General features: G+C 38.9%; 1 protein-coding gene across 2 annotated transcripts in view; it reads right to left on the reverse strand.

Annotated features, from left to right (window-relative positions):
* GRM7 (glutamate metabotropic receptor 7) overlaps positions 1–12,141 on the reverse strand; it is a 734,510-nt gene that overhangs the window by 419,915 nt on the left and 302,454 nt on the right. The window lies entirely within an intron of this gene.

The raw sequence follows: 12,141 nt of genomic DNA on the forward strand, positions 1-12,141 counted from the left end.
AAATCAATTGTAGGCAATAAACCTGAAGAGGCCAGCCAGGAAGCCACAGGAAACAACTCCAGACTGACAGCTGAGGGGGAATGAGGTTAGTCAGCACACACTCAAGTCAATAACTCTCAGAGTGAAATTATAACTTGCCTGGTCCCATCAGCAGGCTCGCAGGTGGGCCATTTGTAATTCTGTAGTGCCTCATCACTTCCTTTCTCAACCTGGACATCATAACCCCTCATTCTTCCAAATTTGCTCCTCTCTGTTAAGAGAGACGTTTTGTATTTTTGTTTATTTTTCCCTTTCTTTCAATTTCAGCAACATGGAGGCAGACAAATGACCTCGCTGGTATACCAGCTCACTGAAAGAAAGGAAACCATTTCCTCAGGAAGCAAAAACTAAATGATGTGATTATATAAATTATGAGAAAACCTTCCATTTAGCTGATTACAGGGATGCCTGAATGACATACCTAAGACAGATGCTGGCACTTACACAAACCCCCCAAAATGCATTGATGTAGCAGAATTTAATACTGGCGTATCTAACACCATCTATAAAACTGTTCGTTTCTAATGAAAACAATACCAACCAGCAAGCCGGACCACACACACACACACACACACACACACACACACACACACTTAGAAAAACCCTCAACATTCCTCGGGTGTGAACTTTCAACTTGAACAACAGAAACATTTATTTGCTAACACATTTCTAAAATAATAGAGAACAGTTTATTTGGGGTATTTTTAGGGCAGCAAGGGCATGAACACAAAAGATGTGTTATTTTCTGACTGTGAATACACCTTTAAAATAATGTCAAATCCTTATGCCTTATGTAGAAATGAGACAATCTCATCTGTTCACAGTGTTAGCAAAGACAGCATGAAAATATTCTGAGAAAATTAAAAATTCCCCCCACTCAAAGCTAATCTCTCAACCCCCCCACACACATACATGCATTTACTTTCTTTCAATCAATAGTAGAAACAACTACCATTGTTTCCATAATTATGCTAACATATGATAATGCAAAAATATGTTTTCTATGAAAAATTCATAGCCTTTGCTATTCCAAGCTTCTGAATTACAAAAATATAGGCACAAAACCACTTGTAGCACCTTAATCAATAAAGAAAAAAAAACACACCACTTGTTACATGAGGCATGTACCTAGGAAGTGTAAAGATTATAAGAAAAAAAGTAAGTTTCTAAGGCATTTCTAAAACCCTTTGGAAATAAAAACAGTAATGTTTCAAAACATTTACTTCATTGTTTTTGAAAGATCAAACATTTAAAAAGCTTTAAACAGAGATAGGACTAGATTGTTTTTACAAATGGCAAATCTTTGATAATTCTTATTCCAGTCTTCTGATGCAAAATACCTTCTCCAGAAGGGCTTTCCAAAGATGGACAACTGGGTGGGGAAGCCCAGAGACACCTGAGTGTTTGCCGTGGGAAAGCTGAGCTTCCTCTAATTTTCCAGAAGGGCTGTGCTGAGAGTATGACTAAGAGAGGAACATGTCTAGCTTTTCACATTTTCATTCACAAGGACATTTGTCTTGGCTTTAAGATTTATAAGACACTTTAGTGAACACTTAATTTTTTAAAATTATTTATTTAATTCTCACCTGAGGATATGTTTTTATTGATTTCAGAGAGAGGGGGGAATGGGAAGAAAGAGAACCAGAGAGAGAGAAACATCAATCGGTTGCCTTCCGTACATGCCTCAATCAGGGATCAAACCCACAGCCTAGGCATGTGCCCTGACTGGGAATCAGACCTGCATACTTCTGGTGTACAGGGTGATGCTCCAACCAACGGAGCCACCGGCCATGACTTGTGCATACTTACTTTTAAAATACATGTTAACAACCCTCTGAGGGCAGAAAGAAAATTGGTTTTTAATATCACTTCAAACATGTGAGGAAACTGAGGCACAGATAAGCTAAAGGGTTTGCCCAGAGTCATGGAGAGAGCATCAGAATCAGGACACAGACTTCACTTTGACTCCTAAACCACTCTTCTTTCCAATATATTAAACAAATTTCAATGCTCAGAAATGCTAGATGACAAAATGTTGACCCAGATTTTCTAAATCAGAATTTTTTGGGATTCATGTTAGGGAAATATATTTTTTAGCCAACTTTCCAAGTGATGCCTATATGACAGTAAGTATGTTACCACCTTGTTAAACTATTTGCCCATATTTGTGCAAGTTACTTCCTAAAATCTATATGTATAAAAGGCTAATATGCAAAGTGTCCCCTCGGGAGTTTGACTGGGAGAACAGGAGTTCAATCACTCGCTATGATGTGCAATGACCATTAGGGGGTGGCATGGAACATGGCGGGCGACCAGTGGCTATGGGGCACTGAGGGAGCAAGGGAAGGAGGAGGCGGGGAGGCAGGGAGGCGGGGAACCTGATATGCCCTGATTGCTGGCCAGGCCTAGGGACCCTACCCCTGCATGAATTTCATGCACCGGGCCTCTAGTACATAATAAATGTATAGTTTCATGAAACATAAAAAATAAATTTTCTCACTGTGAAAGAGGTCTCAATGGGGTAATATAATTATTTGCAAATAAGGCTTCTAGGTCTTTCAGAGCACTAATCTTTGAAAAATCCTGGAGTGTATAGAGAATCCAATGTTACAAACTCTAACCTTCTAAGGAAAAGTCTGTAGCTGTCTGAACAACTCTGCCAAGAGAATGAGAAGAAAAAATAAAGCCAAGATTATGTTTCCCAGTGACTAGCAAATCATACTCTTTTCTTTTTATGTCTTATTCAAACCCTCTCCTTCTAGGCCACCTCAGGAAGATTTATGAGAGCTCTGATATCTGACTCAATATGAAATCTTTGTTGGGCAATTAAATATTTAGAGGTGTGATGTGTAAAGTTCAGGTACTTGTCTACAGCGTAGAAGAGTCTATTACTTGTTTCATTCAACAAACATTTAAATATACCAGGCATGAGACAAATCCCTCGATATATAAAGAAAAAGGGAACATAGCTCTGTCCTCCAGAAATCCACAATATAGAGGGGAAGAACTGAGAAAACACAAGAGAATGCCCTGTAAGAAGTGCAGTTATAAGGGCATGAATCTATTTTGTTTGCTGCTGAATCTTAAGCACCTAGAATATCACCCGGAAAGGACATGTGCTCAATAAATATTTTTGGAAGTAAAATTTTGAGAAACATTTTAATCCAATCATCTCCTGTTAACTAGGAATTATTAACTGCTTTCTTCCTTTCCTATAAATATATATGTGACCTCTGCAATCATTGTATTTATTGCTTTGCAAATTACCTTCAAAAACTTGGTTTAAAGAGCATTTGAAGTTTTTAATTGTGGGGTCCTATCTCCAAAGAATCATTCCATGGTTAAGTATCTTTTCCTCCTCTTTGCTGATTAGTTCAAATGATGTCTATAAGCATCCAAAACTAACATTGAGTGAGCTTTGTCAGGCAAATGTATAATCTTCAAACAGCACTTTTGTATAAAATTAAAGAATTGAGTCACCACTCTTAGAAAGGACACTTAGTAAGGATTTCAATATCAACTCCCTTTGACCCTCATTACCAGAAGATACTTTTAATGAAATCACCCTCATCCTATGTAGTTGACGCTGTCCTGACCTCCCTAGATCTCCCCTCAGGACCAAGGTCCTCTTTTCCCCAGGAGCAAGGAGTGTTGGCAGCTGATGGCACTCCTAGACTTGCCCTTGTCCAAGGTCATGCCCCTTCTCCAGGGCAGCCTACACTCAATGACTTGTCCATGTGCCTCCAAGAAGGACAATTCTGAAGGTCAAGCCCAGCTCAGAGTCCACCATGGGATCTTTGAGGCCTTTGTTGTGACTGCATGAAAGTTCGTCTGCTTCCTCTGCCCTCCTGATCCCTCTATTCCATCACAGGTTTTCCCAAGAGTTCTTTCCAGTAAGCCTTCTATACACATATCTGTTTCATAAACTATATCCTAGAGAATCCAAAGTCAGACACCTTATATTAAGGCATAAACGGTATTTGCTTAACCATGATCAGCACTCAACATCCTAGGCTTCATTTTTCTTCTATTTGTAACATTTAGAGAATCAAGTGGGTAATGGCCAAGGGCCTTCCTACCGCTAAAGTTGAATGATTTCACTCCTCAATGCTATTATGAGATAAATGAGTGGTAAATTCCATAGATGTTTGAAAGAAAGAAAAGCACAATTATTATCTGTCTTGGAGAGTATTTTTATACTGTTCAAAACAATTTTGACATCAGGATGACACAACAATACCATTTGTCTTCTGGAAGAGAATCCTCTAGGAATTTTGCTTTTGCCTTATTGAGCTGGTATTTAAAGGAAACTTTGTTGCCTCCCAGTGATGGACAGAACCAGTTAGGGACTATCTCACTTGAAGCTCAATGACAGCATGGGGAAGTAAAAATATAAAAATGGAACAGAATTAGGATGGCGAAAATGTGAAAAGGCATACAAATCATTAGAAGTATTGAACCAAGTTATGTAAGCCTTCTGACCCCGAACCACCATGCAGTGGACATGTGCTAATTTGTATTTGGTCCTCTTTCTAACTGTGTCATATTGATGGTGCCTCTGTTCTGTAATAACATGTGAACTCACAATATTTCCACCATATTCATTCGTTTCTTGGCCTTTCTTCTTATGGGTCAAGGTGGCTTGTCTTGAATCTCTTCCCTGGGTGTCCAGATGCCTTTCTCACTCATCATATTTGAAGACGTTTCTCAGTGTGGAACAAAGACATCAATCCTCCTGAACCTCTCCGACATAATGCCATGATGTAACTATTCCTGTAAAACGTCATTCTTTCCAGTTGACATATTGGTTTCTGTTTTATTCTCTGAGTCTGAATTGGGCTGTCCTGGGTCTTATTTCTTCTTTTCTTGTTCCACTCAGCCTTAGCCAGGTAACCCTCCTTATCTTTCAGCAGGAAAATATCATTCTCAGAAATATACTCCTTCATCCTTTCTTGTACTTTATTGAGATCAGCTTCCCCAGTTAGGGATTTTGCAATATTCTGGACATTTCTTTCTCAGTGCTCAGCACCATTTGCACTTATATATTTGTGTGTTTATTTCACTAATTTTTAATCTTTAAAGTCCCTATCAGCTAGACTCTTTCTTTTTTTTTTTTGGTTTGTTTGGTTTTTCATTAGATCTCTGAAAATTAGCAGAATGCCTAACCTATAGCTTGTACTTAACAATTATTTACTGTATAGGTGGATGGACAAATGAATGGGTGGATAAATAGAGAGTGAATGAATGGAGACAGAGACAGAAAGGAGAGGGAAAGGGGTGGGGGGAGAAAATGAATATCAGGGAAACCAGGTAGATATTTCAGTTTTCCTACCATTTGGTGAAAATGAAATAGTAGAAGAGGCTGTAAACCTCAGTGCAAAAAGAAACACAAAACAAAACACAAAATAAGTCCAAAGAAACAACAGAAGCTAAAGAGAGTTTGGCAACTATGCTTCATTTAGATGGGGTGGATTAATCCCATTGTTTGACTTATAAACATAAAGTATTTCAACTGGAAATTGTAGAGAATGTGGGGCTTGGTGAAGTTAAGACTGGGGAGGTAGTTTAGGGGATGTGCAGCCTGTAACAGTTCATCCTGTTTAAAGGAAGAGGTGAGCCTTGGGGATTGACATTTGTTAATTGGGGAAGAAGAGGTGCCTAAAATGAAACAAACCAAACCAAAAGGAAGTCACCCCCCAAATGGTCACAGAACCAGGAGACTGAGGAGCACAGCTCAGATGTGAGGAGCGGTTTGAATGAAAGCAGCTACGATGACCTCAAATGCAGCAGAGGGGTCGGGATGAAGAGCTGGCTCCCTACATTCCTCAATAATCTGTGCTATGATCCAATGTGAGATCTGAAATGCAAAATGAGTCGCATCCAGACTCATGTTTAATGTTTATCATCTCTGCTCCGGCTCCCAGGAGTCCTGAGTGCTGCTAGAAAAAGACAAGTCACAGAGCAATCTGTGGGATGATGCCACAATTTGTTTCAACAAAATAAAATCATCTGTTTTATAGAACTATGATCAGTGTAACAGTGATCATCCCTGATGTCCTGAGTCCCCCCACAGAACTCAATATAGTCCAGTGACAAGGAAATGATGACAGCTAGTGTTCATTGCACAGGGGTGCTGGGTAAAAGCCATACCCTGGGTAAAAGCCATACTCTTGTACCTTCATCACCCAACACTATGCCCAACACACAGGAAGTGCTAATGTAGATTCCGTAAATAAATCTGTATCTCACAGATGAGTAAACACACCAGCAAGCACAAGTCATCAATGCCAACCTGAGAACGGCCGCTCTAGACCACTCTGGCCTCCTGTAGGCTGCACTAGATGTCACCTCATTGCTGAGAAGATGCTAAATCCAATGAGGGAAGGGCCATGTCTATGGTAGCTCTCTTCTAGAATCCCTGTCATTTGAAAAACAACTGAGTAAATAAACGAGCGAATGAGTGAATGAATGGATGGATGCATCAATGAGCGAATGAATTTTTGGAGATCAAATGTGGGCGTGTGTGAAATGACTATCCTCTCTGACTCTGAGGCATGACTGTGGCCGAATATGCTGTTATCAAAAGTACTCACGCCTTTTTCAAAGAGCCTTCTCAGTTGTCTTGCCAGCAAATTTGATTTTAAGGCAACTGTGCTAAATATAGAAGGCCCAATATAACCAAGTGACCTATTTAATCCTATTTCTCCTTTGTGCTTCAGACATTTCTTTAGAAAAGAAACAGGGTTGAGTAAACACGTCCCATTGTTATGGTTAAAATTGCGGAGGCATCTGAAAGATAAAATGTGTCATTTTCATCCTGCGTTTTGAACACTTATAGCAAAGTTAGCATAATTCGGAAAGATAGCAACATATTCTGAAACTTATGCTGGGAGTGTCTTTAAAAATGTTGACTACCTCCTATAATTCTACTGTTTCCTATTACAGAGTTTAACGTTTTACACATTTAGTGTCCAAAGCTCAAGCCAAGGAGGGAGGATCCTCAATCTGATATAGAAACCTTAACTTATAGAGACACTGTTATAAAGAATTTCCTTCTTCGTCTTCAGAGTTAGGATATTCTACCAGCTCATTCAGCTCTCTGCTGTGGCTGAGACGATGTATGTGGAGGGGATAGGCAGATGGGCAGGACATAAAAAGGAAGTCTGCAGATGGAAAAGACAGCTCCATGAGAGAAGATGGCATTAAATGGCATCTTCCTACCCCAGAGCAGTAGTTGGCAAGCTTGGCAGAATCTTAGAATCACCTGGGCCCCTTTAAAAACTCCTGATGCACAAGCCCTGTCCTGGACTGAAGAACTCAGATTCTCTAAAAGTGGGATCTGAGCATCAGAACATTTTCAAACTCCCCAGGCAATTCCAAAGTTCAGCCAAGCTGTGAACCACTGTTCTCCTACCTCCAATACAGACAGATGTTAGAAAGTGTGGGGACGGCAGCTCATCTGAGCCCTGCTAAGTGTGTTCCTTCATCCTCTCTGCAAGCTCCCCAGCGACCCTTCATTCCCTTTTATCTCCTTCTACCTCTCTTCCAGGTTATGTTTCATCTCTCATGCTAGCTTGCTTCATTGCTGTTCCCTTCTCCCCATCCAAACAATTCATATGCAAATTATTAACCAAAACTCCCACTTCCTTTTACATATATCTCTTGGTCAACCCAAAACATTGGCTGGTCCTCCCTCCACTTAGGGATCCCTAAACACCTGGGGTTCTGATTCTATTATAAGGCAGCTGTTTGGAAGAAAGCGTCCATCGTCCATCAGGGCACATCAAAGGATAAGAGAAGGCTGAAATGGCTTCAAATTTCCTTTACATCACCTTGTTCTTTAAGCCAATTATAGTCACCCTATCTGAAGCTGGTCCCTGAAAGCCACCAACACCTCTGAATTTTCTCAGATGCCACGTCGCCTTTCGCTTTGCTTGCAAAGGTTTAGCAGGTATAGAGATAGACCTTCCTGTCTTGCACCTCACAAACAACAGGGTTATTTTTTCCCTGTCCAAGATGATGCAGTGTAGCCATTATTAGCACTGTTATACATCTGGGGTAATAAAGGAGGTTAACTTTATGAGGTCGTGGGCCTTGCTTTATTAAATTTGAGTTTTATTCAAAATAGAATAGTTAATTTCTTTCCAGCATTTTTTTAACCATGGGCAAATAAAAAAGCACATTTGATGTAATTTAGTTGTACAATAAATCAGTTGGCTTAATTTAATGATCAATTATTAATGAATGAGTAACAGATAAATAAATTCCATAAGTTATCCCTAAGCTTCTTTTTAGCTAGTGATGATAGCATGTTTTCCCACTGAACTGCTAACAGTTGCAAAATTAGCAGATTCAAGTTTCATTACCTTTTGATTTCCCTATCTGCCTTCTAATGAGAGATCTAATGAGAAAAGAAGTGGCCAGGAGGAGACAGTGAAAAAGACAAATAGAAGCAAAAAGACACAGACCCCAGTGCATTTCTGTGGCTACTCACCACGTCATGTCAATAGCCACCATGTCAGAGGCTGCTCTATTTAGTATAAGCCTTCCATGTAAGAACTTTAAATTGTTCTTAAATTTCTCCCAGATACCTCCAGCATATTAGACATGTTCACCTTTGCTCATTATATCGTATCACACATATTAAAGTCAATGAGTCTTGATACTGGAAAGCAATTTCAAAAGGAAACATGAAGTAAGACTATTAAACAAAAGTAGCACAGCTTCACACTCCCACTTTGAGCATGGTCTGGACAAATGATGAGCCTCTGAACTATGGATAGCCCTTAAAGGCAGAGTTCCCATTCTCTGGTGCCACCAAAGTTAATGTGACTTGGCTGACCTAGCTTGGAGTTGAAGTGAATGCTTTTACAGTTCTATCTAAAGATCTTTTCTAAATTATTTTTAAAAAGATTTTTTTATTGATTTTTAGAGAGAGCAACATCAATGTGAGAGTGAAACATTGATTGGCTGCCTCCTGCATGCGCCCTACCAGGGATCCAGCCTACAACCAGGGCATGTGCCCTGACCAGGAATCAAACCAGCAACCCTATGGTGCATGGGATGATGCCCAACCAACTGAGTCACATGGGCCAGGGTCTTTACCAAATTATTAATTAAAAGTTATGAGGTGCACAAGAAAACGGTGACACTAAGTCCAATGCGTCACCGTACCTAACTCTGGAGTCCCCAAATCTTCAGCCAATTTGAAATCATTATTTTTAAAAATTTTCTGAAAAGCAAGAAACACCCAGTTCATATGAACACTGATATTACATAACATGCCATCACTGGGAGTCTGAAACCTTAATCTTCTCATTCTCATGATTCACTCTGAATGTATAGATCATACTTAGTCACTCTTTCACATGGCTCTCTTCCTTTTATACTTATTTTTAGAAATAATAAATAAATCACCCGAGAAGCAAATTGATTATTAATTATTTACTTATCTGGAGCCAGACATTTTCAGTTTTTACTAAATGACTTACTAACAAATGAAAAGCAGCATAGAAATCCCCACCATATTGACTCAGAAGATAAATTTTACATCTTTTTCCTCTTACAAAGTTATTTTTAATATGAGTAATTATTAGTGCATTCATTTCTAAGTGGCGAGGAAAAAACAACACTGCTCTATAATAAATGCGGTTCTGGGCCCAGTGATTTTCATTGCTGTTAAAAGCTATGGACTGTCCACCAATCTCAACGGAGAAGTCAGAATGTGGCATTTGACACAGTGGAGAACACCTCTCCCACTTGACCAAGTCCTCCTTCCTATCTAGCGTTATTTGCCCACCCTGCATGACCAGCACCCATTTCTCTGTGTTTTCATGTATGTGTCCATCCTTCCTTCTGAGGCAGTCCATGGGCTTCAGGGAGAGCTTACCGACCCTCCAGACCTGATGTGGCTAAGGGGATCCTTTTCCCCTTCCCAGAGAGGAACTTGGGAAATCCATCGAACACCCAATATCTAAACTTACAGTGAGAAGAAAGAATATGAACACAAGTGAGCATTTATTTCCTATGTTTCTGAGGACAAAATATCTTGTCTATTATAAATGCCTAATATATCCGAAGGCTCATAATTAAAAAAAAAAGTCTGGACTCAAAAAATAAACATATTTTTGAATCCTCACCTGAGGATATGTTTTTATTGATTTTTAGAGAGAGAGGAAGGGGGGAGAGAGAGAAACATGGATTGGAGGTCGAACCAGAAACCTTTTGGTGTATGGGTCAATGCTCCAACCAACTGAGCCACCTAGCCATGTCCACAAACACATTTTGAAAGTATATGTCAATAAGAATCAGTTTCTAAAATGCCAATGGCCTTCTAAGCAATTGTAGTTCAAAGTCCAGATTGTGAAAATGGAGGTTAATGTAGAAACTTAAATTTCCATTAAAAAAAAAGTTTCCTATACCTCTTCCCTGGAGATTGTTTATTTATATGGTCTGGGATGTGTTTAAAGATGAGTGATTTTATCTTTGACATAGTTGATATAGTGATTTTATCTTTGAAGAGTGATATTTTTTAATGCAGCGAAAGGAACTTTGTATGTGTGCTGTTGTTTTAAAATATTTTGTATATTTGGGTAGTAGGAAATTGAGGAATAGCAATAGCAAAAGGCTGCTTGAAACTTTACATAATCCAAGTACTTAATGAAAGAAAATGACAGAGAAAACATTTATCTCCTACCGTTATCATAGTGAAGAGCAAGATAGCCCTGAAAATGACATTGGATTTGAGACAAGATAACTGTAAACTTTCTTAGCTAACCATGCCAAAAGCAAAAACAAATAAGCAAACAAAAAGAAAACATACACCAACAAAAATACACCACTAGAGAATAGATAAGGTGTCTCCGAAAAATGTATGCACACACTTTGAATAGTTAAAAAGGCAATACTTATTACAATTAATTTCATTTTCAAAATTGAGCTATCAGCTGTTAAGATGTGTATACATTTTTGGGACACCTGTATTGCTCAAAAAGCTTCAGATCCTAATAGAAGGGTAACAAGGATATATTAAAGTTCTAATAAAGTAAAAAAGTACCTAGTAAAGTAATTAATAGCAAAAAAACCTTGAGCCACTGCCATATTCTATCAAAGCAATAGATTAAATCTTGTTCCAAAATATATCCTTTCCTCATTATATAAAGAGGTCATTTCATTTGATCTACTGCTTTACATAAGAATTACTCTAATTTTTTAAAAATCATATTTAATCCAGATGCCCATATCTTATCTCTTATCCATCTGTCTGTTACCCTCTCAGTTATCCACCAGACAAGGTGGAAACTCTGGGTTTGATATTAACCAGCTATGTGAACTTGGTCAAGTATCATAAACTTGGTATGCATTACTTTCTCCATCTGTGCCTTGGGGAAAATAGGACCTGCTTCTGAAGGGGTTACTTAGCATATTACATTAGAGAGCACTTGCAGAATATTCACATAATGCCTGAGTACACAGTAAAAATTCAACAAAGTTTAATCATGGTCATTACTATTAATGTCTTGTCTTAAATTGTCAGCAGCATCCAAGTTGTAGCTGCTACAGAGAGTGTAAATGTATGAATCCCAAAGGACTGAGTGACTGCCTCGGGTTCTAGTGTGTAACCCAGGGCCACCTTTAATAAGCATAAAAATCTCTATTCTTTTAATGTTATTTGATATCTCAGAATAAATTCAGATTAAAACCACTCATAAAATTGAATGTATTTTTCCAAACTATCCATGCCCCTCCCTCAAACTCTAGATAGTCTAATAGGATCCCCTAGGCAGTGTTTCATAAAGTATGGTCCTAGGTGACTAATATTAGAATGACCTCAGGTGAGGCAATTCATTAAAATGCAAATTACTTGGTTCCCTATGCAGGCTGATGGAAGAAACCTGGTGGGGGGTGGGGAGAGGTCTGAGAACCTTCGGTTTTTGCTGTCACTGGAGGTAAATTTTTATGTACATTTAGATCTGCAAAATATTCATCCAGGGCATTGTTTCTCAAAGTGTGATCACCAGACTAGCAGTATTAGTATCACCTAGAAACTTATCAGAAATACAAATTCTCAGGCCCCGTCCCAGACCTGCAGAGTCACATGAT

The sequence above is a fragment of the Eptesicus fuscus genome, chromosome 18, assembly GCF_027574615.1.
Source record: "Eptesicus fuscus isolate TK198812 chromosome 18, DD_ASM_mEF_20220401, whole genome shotgun sequence".
NCBI classification, from domain to species: Eukaryota; Metazoa; Chordata; class Mammalia; order Chiroptera; family Vespertilionidae; genus Eptesicus; species Eptesicus fuscus.